This window comes from Tetrao urogallus, assembly GCF_951394365.1.
Source record: "Tetrao urogallus genome assembly, chromosome: 23".
Classification (NCBI taxonomy): domain Eukaryota; kingdom Metazoa; phylum Chordata; class Aves; order Galliformes; family Phasianidae; genus Tetrao; species Tetrao urogallus.
Window position 1 is genome coordinate 3,288,407 of NC_136836.1, and position 12,737 is coordinate 3,301,143.

The following is a 12,737-nucleotide window of genomic DNA, read 5'->3' on the forward strand; positions in this document are numbered from 1 at the left end:
CCTGTCTGCAGAGATGGACCTCCTGATGGTTGTGGACGATGACACACAAATAGTTGCTGTGAGCACATTTGATTGTGCCAGTCTGCTGCAACTCAGCCAGGGTGAGCAGGCAGCAGTGAGAGGGGAACAAAGACCAGGCTGACGGCTGCACTCATCCTCCATTCGCAGAGCCTCTGAGATTGAACTTCCCAGGTTGCCACCTTCACTTCTCAGCCCTTCCTGAAAACCAGCTGGGGCTCATCACCCCCACAGTCACAAATAAGATGACCTCAGTGGTTTTGTAAGAAACATCTTGCTGTTGCTGAAATCCATTAATGAATGAGGCCGGTTCGTTGTGCCACAGCTGGAACCTCAAGCTAGCTGGAAGAATCTTTGTGGTTATTCAGAACAAAAAGAAGACAGGATTTAAAACAAAAGAGCGAATCCTGTAAATCTTTAAGTCCCATGGAGAATATCAATATTATTGATAAAAATATTTGTGGATAAGTAGGAAATATGTCAATTATGTTGAAAGAACGCTGGTACTTTAGGCATGTGTGCAGGTCATCTCTAGGCTGTATCTTCACACAGTGGTCTTTAGAGTATGCCCATCAGCTCCTCCTGCTGCCTCTCAGCACAGAGACCATTTCTTGCTTTGTTGTACCAAGGTTTTCTAGCATCTGGAAGAGTTTAGGGAGTATTTTTTCCATCTTGTGGTGATAAAATACTTACCCATCGATTGCAAAAAATGTTCCCATAAAGTAGCAGGAACACAGAAAAGTTGTTAATAAAACCATTGGCTGTATGTTATGGACTGCAGTGACTCTTCAGGGGCCAGATACAGATCTCAATTATAAGCAGGAATAATTTTCTGGCACTCAGAGGACTTACACTGGCATACAACTAATACGAGCCAGAACTTCATCATAAAGCATCATGGCCACATTAACTTTCACAATTTACACCAGTCAAGGGGTTGACTCTCAACATTTTAGAGTTTGGCCAGGAGAGAAAGAAACGCAATTGAGTAGGGGCTCTGTTTTCAAAACCAATTTCTAACTAATAAAATTTTTCCCTTCATTTTAAAACACAGCCCTCTCTGGTGCCTCTATCCGATTGAATGAAATATTACCAGGCTGTGTAATATCATTGCCTAGCCCCCTGGGTCATGCAGAATGCATATTGCTGCATTTACCACGATAGGGCTACGACTTCACTGCACAGCCCAGAGTGAATCCCAGAAGATGGGACAATGCCTGGGAGAGGGCTGCTCTTTAAAGCTCTTTTAATAAGACATGGGAATTTTGAATTCAGCCCCGAGAAAGCAATAAGAGTCGAGTGAGATTCATGGTATTGCAGCTGTTTGGCTGACAAGGAATGTGCCAACACCGATGCTGGAAACAGGAGGTTGCAGTCTACACTCAACCCAATGTGGCCAATGGTGGTTTCTTTGCAAGTGCAGTGGCAGCAGGTTCAGGGAGATCAAGCAACATTTGCAACAGTGATTTGTAATCCACACAAGGGGCAAAAAAGTGGGGTGCTCTGGGACATCCCATCATTAGGGGAGGCTGAAGGGAAAGCACCGTGCTGCTGGAACTGGTTTGCAATCAGGAATGAGCTGAGGACTGCAGCTGTGCAGGGAAGGTGGGAGCAACAGGGCAATATTCTTTGGGAAGCCAAACAATCAAAAAGCTGAAAGTTGTGCTCTAAAAAGGGTTTGAAGGTTGCTCTTCAATCCATGAAATCCTCCTAATCATGGAGGCTACAAACAATTTGTTTTTCCTCTGAGGAAAGAGAGGTATGGGGCTGAAACTGTGATCCTAAGGGATCATTTCCCACAAAGACTGATTCTCTACTTGTTATGCCTAATCTAAGTTAAATCTTCGGCCCAGCCTGAATGAAAGAACTTGTTTTCTGGTGAAGCTTGGGCTGAGAAGGGATTTTTGATGCTGAAAACAAAGACCTGTGAGCAAATACACATCAACCTGGAGATTAAAAATAAAGCTACAGAATGAAAACTCATTTCAAACTGCAGCACCAAAACGTTATATTAATATAAAGGCAGCCTTCAAAAGGAACACGTTAACATTTTCAGAACTTTCTGCTAAGATAACACAGCGGTGATATCAACACAATTCTGCATCACCTTCCATCACAGAATCACAGAATCACCCAGGTTGGAAGGGACCTCAAGGATCATGTAGTTCCAACCCCCCTGCTTAGCAGGGCCACCAAACATACACATTTAGATCAGGTTGCCCAGGACCCCGTCCAACCTGGCCTTGAACACGTCCAAGGACGGGGCATCCACAACCTCCCTGGGCAGCCCGTTCCAGGGCCCAACCACTCTCCTTGTAAAGAACTTCCCCCTAACATCCAACCTCAATCTTCCCTCCTTCAACTTGGATCCATTTCCCCTAGTCCTGCTATTGTCAGCCCTTTTGAAGAGTTGACTCCCCTCCTGGGTGTAGGTTCCCTTCAGGTATTGATAGGCTGCAATGAGGTCACCCCGCAGCCTTCTCTTCTCCAGGCTGAACAAGCCCAGCTCTCTCAGCCTGTCCTCATAGGGGAGGTGCTCCAGCCCCCTGATCATCTTAGTCGCCCTCCTCTGGACCCTTTCCAAAATCTCCATGTCTTTCTTGTACTGAGGGCTCCACACCTGGACACAGTACTCCAGATGGGGCCTCACAAGAGCCGAGTAGAGAGGGACGATCACCTCCCTGTCCCTGCTGACCACCCCTCTCCTGATGGAGCCCAGGATCCCATTTGCCTTTCGAGCTGCCAGAGCGCACTGCTGGCTCATGTTAAGTCTCTCGTCCATCAGGAGCCCCAGGTCCTTCTCTGCCGAGCTGCTCTCAAGGACCACTCCTCCCAGCCTGTACGGGTACATCCTGATGGTACTGCCTGTCTGGACCGAATTTGGTCGCATTAAGTTTTGCTAGCTGTCTCTGCTGAGCAGCCATCATATCTTCATCGAGCCCTCTGAAAACTCCAGCCATTCATTCTTGATGCAGAAATGACAACTGTGTTGTTCTGAAATGCCGACGCCTGGCGAAGAAGGATGTCCCTGGTGCCTGGGCCTGACAGGTGGATTTATCATTCCTTCATGGGCTCCTGCAGGTTTGTCTGGGGGCCGCGCTGACAATAAATTTGACACAGGAAAAACTTTGTACGCAGATGCCCCACTGTGCTCTCTCCTATCTTGTTTACAGTGCACCTGCTTTTGGTGGTTCTTTTCAATGCGAGCCGCCTTTAATGAATTGAACGGCGTTGACATGTGAGTCTTGTCACTTTATGGGGTGGAAAACAGTCACTGTCACCAGCAAGTGAATAATAATAGAGATGAAAAATTAGTCAAGAGAAGCAGGGCCTACACATTACTGTGCTAATTATAAACATTGGCACATTCATACATCAGAATTAATTTCTAATAGAAAGTAGGCAATGTTCTGTTTCATTTATCACTGCCCACTGCTTTTTTAAAATAGGATAAGCAGACAAGTAGGAATCTTCTGCTGTGATCTGATCATCACCTTTCACTGAGAATCACAGAATCAATCATAGAAAGGCTTGGGTTGGAAGGGAACTTCATCACATATCGCCAGAGAATGGCTTGGTGTGGAAAGGACCTCAAGGACCATCTAGCTCCAACCAGCCTGCCATAGGCAGGGTTGACACCAACTGGATCATTTAGGGATGTGCCTGGACCTATAATCCCTGCAGAAGGGAAAACTGGGGAAAATATCATCAATCATCCTTTATCTGTACTGCTTTTGTTTCAAAGCACAGACATCCGTGCCTGTGAAATTCCTTGCTGTAAGCAGGTTGGAAGGCTCTTTCCATTTTCTGGCCAGGTTAAAATTATTATTTATGAATCAGAACAAATTTTGACAAATGCTTTCAAGCATGAGGGAGAGAGGGAGGTAAAAAAGAGAAAATAATACATAAAAATTTTAAGACCGTTTCTACTCTGGCAAAATGAATACTTTGCCTTGGCATGCTGAAATGATGTTTTACTTTGATATTGACTTAAATTTAACTTTTCAAAAGGTTTAAAGGGAGGCAGAATCCTCCAACCTGAACTGCTGCCTTTCAGATTAAACCCAGCAAATCCTCTGATCTGTCAGATCGCTCTTGTTGCCCATCTCATTCCATGGGGAAAGTCAGCAGTAAAACTGAAATTTGGGATGTGCTGAAGATGACAACAGTGAGAGGTTCCTTTGGGCAAAGAACCACGAATCTGGAAGGTGAGGCTGTGCCTAACATCAGCCTTTAGAAGTCAGGCAGTAGTTAAGGTTTATCAATGATGGATAGAAAGAAGGCATTTCCAGAGGGTGGCTGATCACACCTGGCACCTTAGGTTGCAATTTAATCATTAATTTCTTTCACAAGTTTTTCCTTAGGACAGGAGCAGGAGATGGCTAAAGGCTTGCATGAACCTTCCACAGCAACATTTGGTCAGGGTGGAATTTTCCAGATATATGTGTGCTAAGGGGGGAAGGGCTGAGTGTAGCTCTCAGTTATCTCAATCCCTTGGATCAGAAGAATGTTACAATGATAAAAATCACAGAAGTCTTCTTAGCTCTGAATTTGACATTAGTAGTGACTTTCTACTGAGTGATAAAAGTGAAACAAGAATAGAGAAAAGGCATGAATGTGATCTGGTGTAGGTTTCTCTTTAGCTACAGGTAATCAGACTGACAAATCCCTTAAGGGTAATTACTAGAGCCAGCTGTATGTTTACTTGGAAATGTGCTCTGACTAAAACTTACGGCTCTTTGGAACAATAAAATCACATTTTATGTGATTCCAAACAGTTCCAAACAGTACTTGCCAGCATCTCTGCAGATCTCTAGAGCAAACCGAAAGTCCGGAGAGGCTTATTTGGAGCAACAGTATTTTCTGATAACAGGTTTGGAAATCCTGCCTGATCCCTGGGCACAGACAAAGCCATAGTGCTGAAGATGTGCTCAGAAGGCAGAGAACTGGCTGCAGTGGCGGCCCTGAGAAGCCCCATATGAGAGCACTTCCTTGGATGTGTGGCCATGATTTGTGCCTCAGCCCCAGAAGGGCACCTTGCCACAAGAATCACACACACAGAATCACAGAAATCACAGAATTGTAGGGGTTGGAAGGGACCTCCATAGATCATCGAGTCCAAGCCCCCTGCCAAAGCAGGTTCCCTACAGCAGGTCGCACAGGAAGGCATCCAGGCAGGTCTTGAACATCTCCAAAGAAGGAGACTCCACCACCTCCCTGGGCAGCCTGTTCCAGTGCTCCGTCACCTCACTGTAAAGAAGTTCTTATGCACATTGGTGCAGAACTTCCTATGCTGCAGTTTCCGGCCGTTTCCCCTTGTCCTGTCTCCACTCACCATCGAAAAGAGTCCGGCCTCACCATTCTGCCCCCCGTACCTTAGATATTTATAGACCTGGATCAGGTCCCCTCTCAGTCTTCTCAAGGCCAAACAGACCCAGTTCACTCAGCCTTTCTTCATAGGAGAGATGCTCCAGGCCCCTCACCATCTTGGTGGCCCTGCGCTGGACTCTTTCCAAGAGATCCCTGTCTGTTTTGTACTGGGAGTCCAGAACTGGACGCAGTGCTCCAGATGAGGCCTTACCAGGGCAGAGTAGAGGGGGAGGATCACCCCCTGAAGCCTCCTGTTAGGCAGAGGTAGGCTATGAGATATCGCACTGAACTGTGGCTAAATTACAAGAGCAAAAGATCAACAAATCCAAACCAGAGAGAGAGCTCCTCACTGACTCAGCAAGGGGGCACAACCTATTGGAACAGTTTCTTTTGACACTGTAAACCCTGACACAAAACTCTTACTGTTGTGGTTTGGTGATTTTTTGTTGTCAGTATTCCTCATCAGAACATCCACATCACAACACTTGGACCAGGGGGAGTTAAAGAGTTAAAGTTCTGGTCCCATTTACTGCCTCGTATGGGCATTTTGAGTATCCTGAGGAGAGGGCAGGGGCGGCATCCCCGGAGGACCTGGCGGGAAGAGGAAGCGAGCTGAAGCTCCGGAGGATGCCAAGCTCCGCCTCTCCTTCCTGCCCCGGCTCGGCCGTCTCAGCTCGCCGCGGAGCAAAGCACGTGCTTTCCCTCGCACTGCCGTGGTTTGACTCGCACTTTGCGTACTTTCGTCTCTCTCATTTTGTTCGATTTGCTTATATTCAGTAAATTATCGTTCCTCCTCAGATCGCTGCCGCTGTGTTTTCTCTTCGTTCAAACTATCTGCTAGCTCTCTGCCCTTCCCCCTCTCCCGGAGCGCACGCGGCCCGGGGCCGGCCGGGTCGCGCGGCAAGCCGTTAGTACAGCTTCGTTGTTTTCTCCTTTCCCCGGGGCCTCTGCCCCCCTGTCACGGACTTTGATCTAGGGATAAGCCTGTGACACTTTATGGGGCTAGACAAGATGGGGCAGTTAGGGCAGTTAGAGACGGGTGGGACGACGCACCTGGTTGCCCCTGGCGACAGCACTGTGATGTCACGCCGGGGTCCCGGCCCAACCAACGCACACCTCTTCCCTGCTTGCTCTGGCAAGGCACTGCAGGCGAAGAGGGTGGGCCAGAGGTGCCACTTGGCCCCAAATTTGACAATATTTGGCTTCAGGCCAGCACTCACCTGCCCAGGAAAGTGCAGGGAGCGGACCCCAGCCCGTGCCATCCTTTGCGATGGGAGACAACGCTCACGTCGCTGGTGGCCCGGCTCCGACGTCCAGCAGCCAGCTCGATGAAATCAGTGAGCTCTGCGTGAGGTTCATGCAGCTCTGCCTTAACACCAAGAAGGTAAATACTCAGTACTGCTAACGGCAAAGGGCAGAAACCCAAGCCGTGTGAACCGGTGAGACAAACTGTGATCTGCTGGTCATGGATGTGATCCATTCAAGCGTGTGACAGCTGAGGCACACGTGGATCAGAGTCAGCTTGGCCAGGGGCTGGTAGATAGGGATGGGGAACAGAGTAGGCCCCGTATCATGCACGATGATGTGGTTTTGGACCTGCTCCAAAAGCTGGACACTCCCACGTCCACAGGTCCAGATGGACTGCACCCAAGAGTGCTCAGGGGGTTTGCGGGTGTGCTTGCCAAGCCACTCTCCATCATCCTTCCACAGTCCTGGCTAACCGGGAATGTCCCAGTGGACTGGAGATTGGCAAATGTGACGGCCAGTCACGAGTGCCATCCCCCCGGGCTCAGTGCTGGGGACGCTTCTATTTCACATCTTCAGTCATGACCTATAGTTGGGAGGCAGTGTTGATCTGCCAGGTGGGAGAAAGGCACAATAGAGGGACCTAGAGAGACCAGATCGTTGGGCCAGGGTAAACTCCATGAGTTTCAATAGGGGCAAGCATCAGGTCCTGCATTTTGGTCACAACCAACCCAGGCAGCCCTACAGGCTGGGGGAGCAGTGGCTGGAAAGCTGCCTGACAGAAGGGCGACAAGCCTTGTGAAGGGCTTGGAGAATATGCCCTACGGGGTATGACTGAATGAACTGGGCTCCTTCAGCCTGGGGAAGAGGAGGCTTAGGGGAGACCTTACTGCTCTCTTCCAATACCTCAAAGGTGATTGCAGCAAGAGCGGGGCTGGTCTCACTGCTGACAGGAAGAGGGGAAATGGCCTCAAGTTGTCCCAGGGGGAAGTTTTGGTTGAACATCAGGAAAAACTTATTTACAGAAAGGGTGGTTAAGCACTGGAATAGGCTCCCCAGGCAGGTAGGAGGTTGAGTCACCATCCATGCATGTGTTTAAAAACCATTTGGATGTGGTGCTCAGGGACATGATTGAGAGGAGGGTTGTTAGACTTAGGGTAGTATGGTTAGGTTGTGGTTGGACTCAATCATCTTTAAGGTCTTTTCCAACCTGAGCAATTCTATGATGCTATGATTCTAGGAGCAGCGGGCAATGCCGCGTGCAGCGATGCCCTTCTATGTGCAACCAGTAGCACAAGGACACATCCAACATCACTGTCCACGTCTGGGCAAGAAGCGTAAGCATTGCAGTGTGACACTGCTGAATGGTGGCAACCAAATGGATAATTCCATAGGCAAAGAGCAGGATGAATTCACACCATCGGCCAAGAAGAGGCGCACAGACTCACCAAAATTACCAGCCCCTCTACACGCAAAAAGCCTTTTTTCCAGCAATCTGAATGGGAATCAGAAAAAACAAGCTCAGCCGAGCTGTCCTCAACCCCCAAGTCTGGCTGCCCAGCAGCACAAAATTCAAGAAAGCTACAAGACAGACGGCTCAAACCAACGGAATTTCCAACCTGATCCGGTTGAGGGCCAGAAACCATCCGGCAAACGTAAATGTAAAACAAAGCATCTCTGTGTGCAGGGAAGAAAAAGATCATTCTTTGCTATGGATGACCCATTTGATATTGAAGACTCTCAAGATATGGCCGCACCACCAAAAAAAGTGATGAAGGAAGCAGAGCCTGCTCTGCACCATGGCTCCTTGCCCACGAAATTCTAAGAGCAGAACCAGGAACTGGTTCTTTCCAGGAACTGTTATATTCTGTTTAAGACTTTTAGATAGTAATGTTAGTAGTTTTATGTTGTTTCCTTATTGTTAATGTTTGTTCTAGAGTTACTTCGTTAGGTACAATGCATTTGTTTCTGCAAATAAAATACACTGTTACATACGAAAATGTCTTTCCTTTAGATAAGAAAGCTGAATTCTAGTTGGATGGATTCTCTTTTTCGGGGCCGGTTTTACAAAATTCTTCTGCTTCATTAAATGCACACAGGCTCTAGTTTAAGTCTGTTATTACTTGCGATTTCGTTCCTGCTTTAGGGAACACATCCACACACGGGCTTTGTTTCATGCAAAGCACAGGTTACACAGAATGCACTTCTTGCGGGTGATGGAAACAAAGTCAGGTGGTTTATAAATAACTGCAGGCCAGACCTCCCCCCCCCTTGGCATTTACCCCTTTTTGCATGATCTTAAGCTTTTGGTTAATTGAATAAACAAGGCTGCTCACATCCCTTCTTCATTTCTAACTTAGTCTTTATGTAATTACTGTAGCTAGAAAAGGTCAAGCAGCTGACTCCTGCATTACAGTTCACTAACACAAGCAAAAAGCACTATTCATTTTGAAGGCACTGACACTATCCCATTACACGTTACCTTGTTACTTTCTTTCGGGATGCACTTCCCAAAGTTATCATGTAATAACAACTTCAGCACCATTTTTTCCCCTTGGTAATTACAGGAGAATACTTAAAACTGCAAAAGAAAATCTGAGGCTCTGCTACTACAAAACTGTTCTGGCTTCACTGATTTCAGTAGCATGAAGACAGCGTATGTTCACAGAGAACCTGGCACAAATCTCTTAGAATTCTGATGTTACACTAGGTTTTCTTTCTTAATGATATAAATTTTCAAAGCAAATTTGAGTTATAATCTTTTAATGTTTTAGACTATTTCCTTTATGTTCTTCCTCTGAAAATAAATTTTACTTAATTTATATGCAACATAACATTGTCCTAGAATTAACAGAAATAAGAAAAACTGAAAGAACACTTACATTTTTGCTTATTCGTTCAACAGAAGGTGAAGGTATTTTAAAGACATTCAGCTCTGTGTAATGATTTTGGAGATTCCACCACTAGTTTTCAGCAAAAGCAGAAAATAATTGGAATTTCCATAGTGACTGAGAGCATACCCTGTGCAACTTATATGCATTCTGCCAATGTTATCTTTACCATCACAGGAAGATAAAAGCAGAGATCCAAAAAACAATACGTCATATTGCTATGATGACTCCCAGGGCTCTCAACCACAGAAACAAATATTCAGCATATGGTGCAGAATTACCACAAAGGAGCCTTCCAAATGCTCAGAGTCTCTGCAGTATTATACCAGAACCACAAGTTTTGGTTAGGTGTTTTCCTATGATTACTTAATTTTCCTTAACAACCTCCTATTTTTCCTTCCACTCTTTTCTTCTACTTCCCTTTGTTTACCATCCCTAGAACACTTGCATCTTACAGCTCCAAGGCAAGTACAAATGAGCTCTACATCAGTGCTTGTCTTCAGTTATCTTCTGATCCTTGCCTCAAAATACTCATCTTAAAGCTAAGATGATGGCTCCTTACTTGTGAGAACTTCTCACGAACTAAAACAGTAAGCAGCAATCCTGGTCTGTGACTTGGTTCACCTCTGCTGCATATTTTTCAATAGAATTTTTGTTTTCATAAATAGCAGACTCCATCACTAAAAAAACCCTTTGTTTACATCTGCTCCTGGTGGCTGATCTAGCCATCCACTATTTAAAACACTGAGTTCCAATTAGAAAGCTTTGAGAAAAATCTCATTCTTAGCATTTCACCTTATCATCACAATCAATTCTAGCTAGAGATCTTCACTCAGAAAAATTCAAATGCTCTTCCATTATTTTCATTAACTTAGCCTGAACTATACCACAAACCAGTATTCCTTAGGTGAAGATAAAATACTGAATTCCTGTTTATTATACAAAGCTGAAACCAACACAAGGAGTACAAGAGTCAATGTGGTTTGGTAAACAGGACCAGGACTGTGTTCCCAGCTCTGTCCTCTATCTCCTGTGGGATCCTATTACCTCTCTGTACCCCATTCTTCTAGCATTGCCTGTGACATTACTCAGATGGCACACATCTTTCTTCCCAGGTGACAGACTGCAAAGGTAGACGAAGACATAGATAGTATTAATGGCACTCCAATTTTGTGAAGAAATGGAGAACTCTAAAGTACATAGCTATAGTGACAATTAGGTCCCAACTATCCTGCTCCTGAAATTAGGATAAGCTTGTACAACATTTGCAGACACTGAGTGTTTTTGCATGGATTGCTTGCATCCTTCAAGTAGCTCCTTCACTAAAGGGTTGTGTGGGATAGACCATGCATGAAGCAGAAGACTGAGTCAGGGCAAGCAACAATATCCCTAAGACACTCTAGTGAGAATAATATCTTGTGTTACAAGACACTCATGAAATGACATACAAGCATATTTGGTAGTTCTGCTTATAACACTCAACATGTAGATTTCCAGAACTGGAATTTTTTTTTGTCCCTCCAGGTAGAAACTGGTGTCAGGTCTCTGAAATTAGTTCCCTGTTCATTCTTCCTTAATGACTTAGATATTAACCACAAGCAGAAGGCCAATTATGTTGAGTTTAAATAAAGTTTCCCATTATAATACGTAGGAATTAGCAGCTGCATCTACTGATTTTCTCCCTCCAGCTAAGGAAAGGTTGCAGAGAATTTCCAGAACAGGCTCCTGCAAGCTTACGCTTTTCACATGCCAGTAGAGCTGTTTCTATAGCAAAACAGTAGATTAAACTTTGTTAATTGAAATTTCTGAGACAGTTGTTGACAAATACGTCAGGAATGAAATGCAACCTTTTGTGAGGTAACCCCAACAACTCTCAGCGTAGGAAAATCAACCATCATGCTGCTGCTATATCACGTGACCCGAGCTCACATTAGTGTCTTGGAAAATAATCACCTACCTACCAACTGCCTCAGCCTTTCCAGCTTCATTCAAGGATCCTATCTTCTCTGCCCAGATCTATCACATATCACTATCTACCATATATATGCAATAAGTCATTTCTTATGGGCACTTCTAGCTTGTACTTTACACCAGAAAAGTCCAACTATCTGTTAAAAGATTCAACCTCTGGAGTTTCAAGTGAACATGTGAGAAATTAAGCGCTCCCACTATACACAGCTTCACTCAGAGCTTCTGGCCACCCAAGCCTGCTTTCAGTGTAGTCTTTTATTTGCAGGGTTATGGGTGCACAGTAGGTAACAAAAGAAGGAGTGTGGAATCGGATTGAACACAGCACCATGCAGAGCCATCGTGGCTCAGGAGGGAGCTGGAAGCTCAACCATAGTCTCCACTGGGCCAAAAGCCATTGCCAAAAGGAACATGGTGACCCAGACTGAGCGCCTGTACAAACGTGCAGCTGTCCAGGTCCCTGGCTGCAGGGAGTGTCTGAGCCTCTCACTGCTACCAGAAGGTAGCAGAGGTATCAGCTCTATGCAGTGTGAATAGGTGGACTGCTAAAGCAGGATGTAGAAAGATTAAGGACTGTCAGTGAGTGTGAAAAGGAGACTGGTGAGTCCACACCCTGCTATCTCTGCTATAAAAGTACCGGGCGGCAGGAGGCGTGGGGAAGGGGATGGAACACACTGAAAGTAGTGGTGGAACCCCTACCTTCTTGCCATCATGCAGAAGGAATGGACATAAGAAATAGGGAGAAATGGAAACAGGTCCCTCTGTAGGGTGGCAGGTGAACCCCCTCCCAGCCTATCTCACCTTGCCAGGTGCTATTCCCTTCAGCAGCAGGGGAAACCCACCAGATCAACACATGCTTAACATGCTGGTGCCACTGAAGGATTTATTTATCTTTAATTATCATGGAGTGGTTTATTCAGTACCAGGCCTGCTGGCATGAGATGGGGTCCATCTGTGTCAGAGGGAAGTTTATAGCCTGGCAGTTGGCAAGGCTCATTGAGAGGGCTTTAGAACAGGCTTAAAGGAGGAAAGGAATAAAACTAGAGATAAAACTTGCTAGAGACGATTCTACGGACAGCATACCAGGGTTGGCAGGGAGACCAATTGAAACGAATCTACACCAATGCACACAGCATGGGCAGCAAACAGGAGAAACTAGCAGCTGTTGTGCATCAGGAAAACTTTGACAGTTGCCATTACCAAAACATGGTGGGATCATTCTCATGACTGGAGTGCTGCAATGAA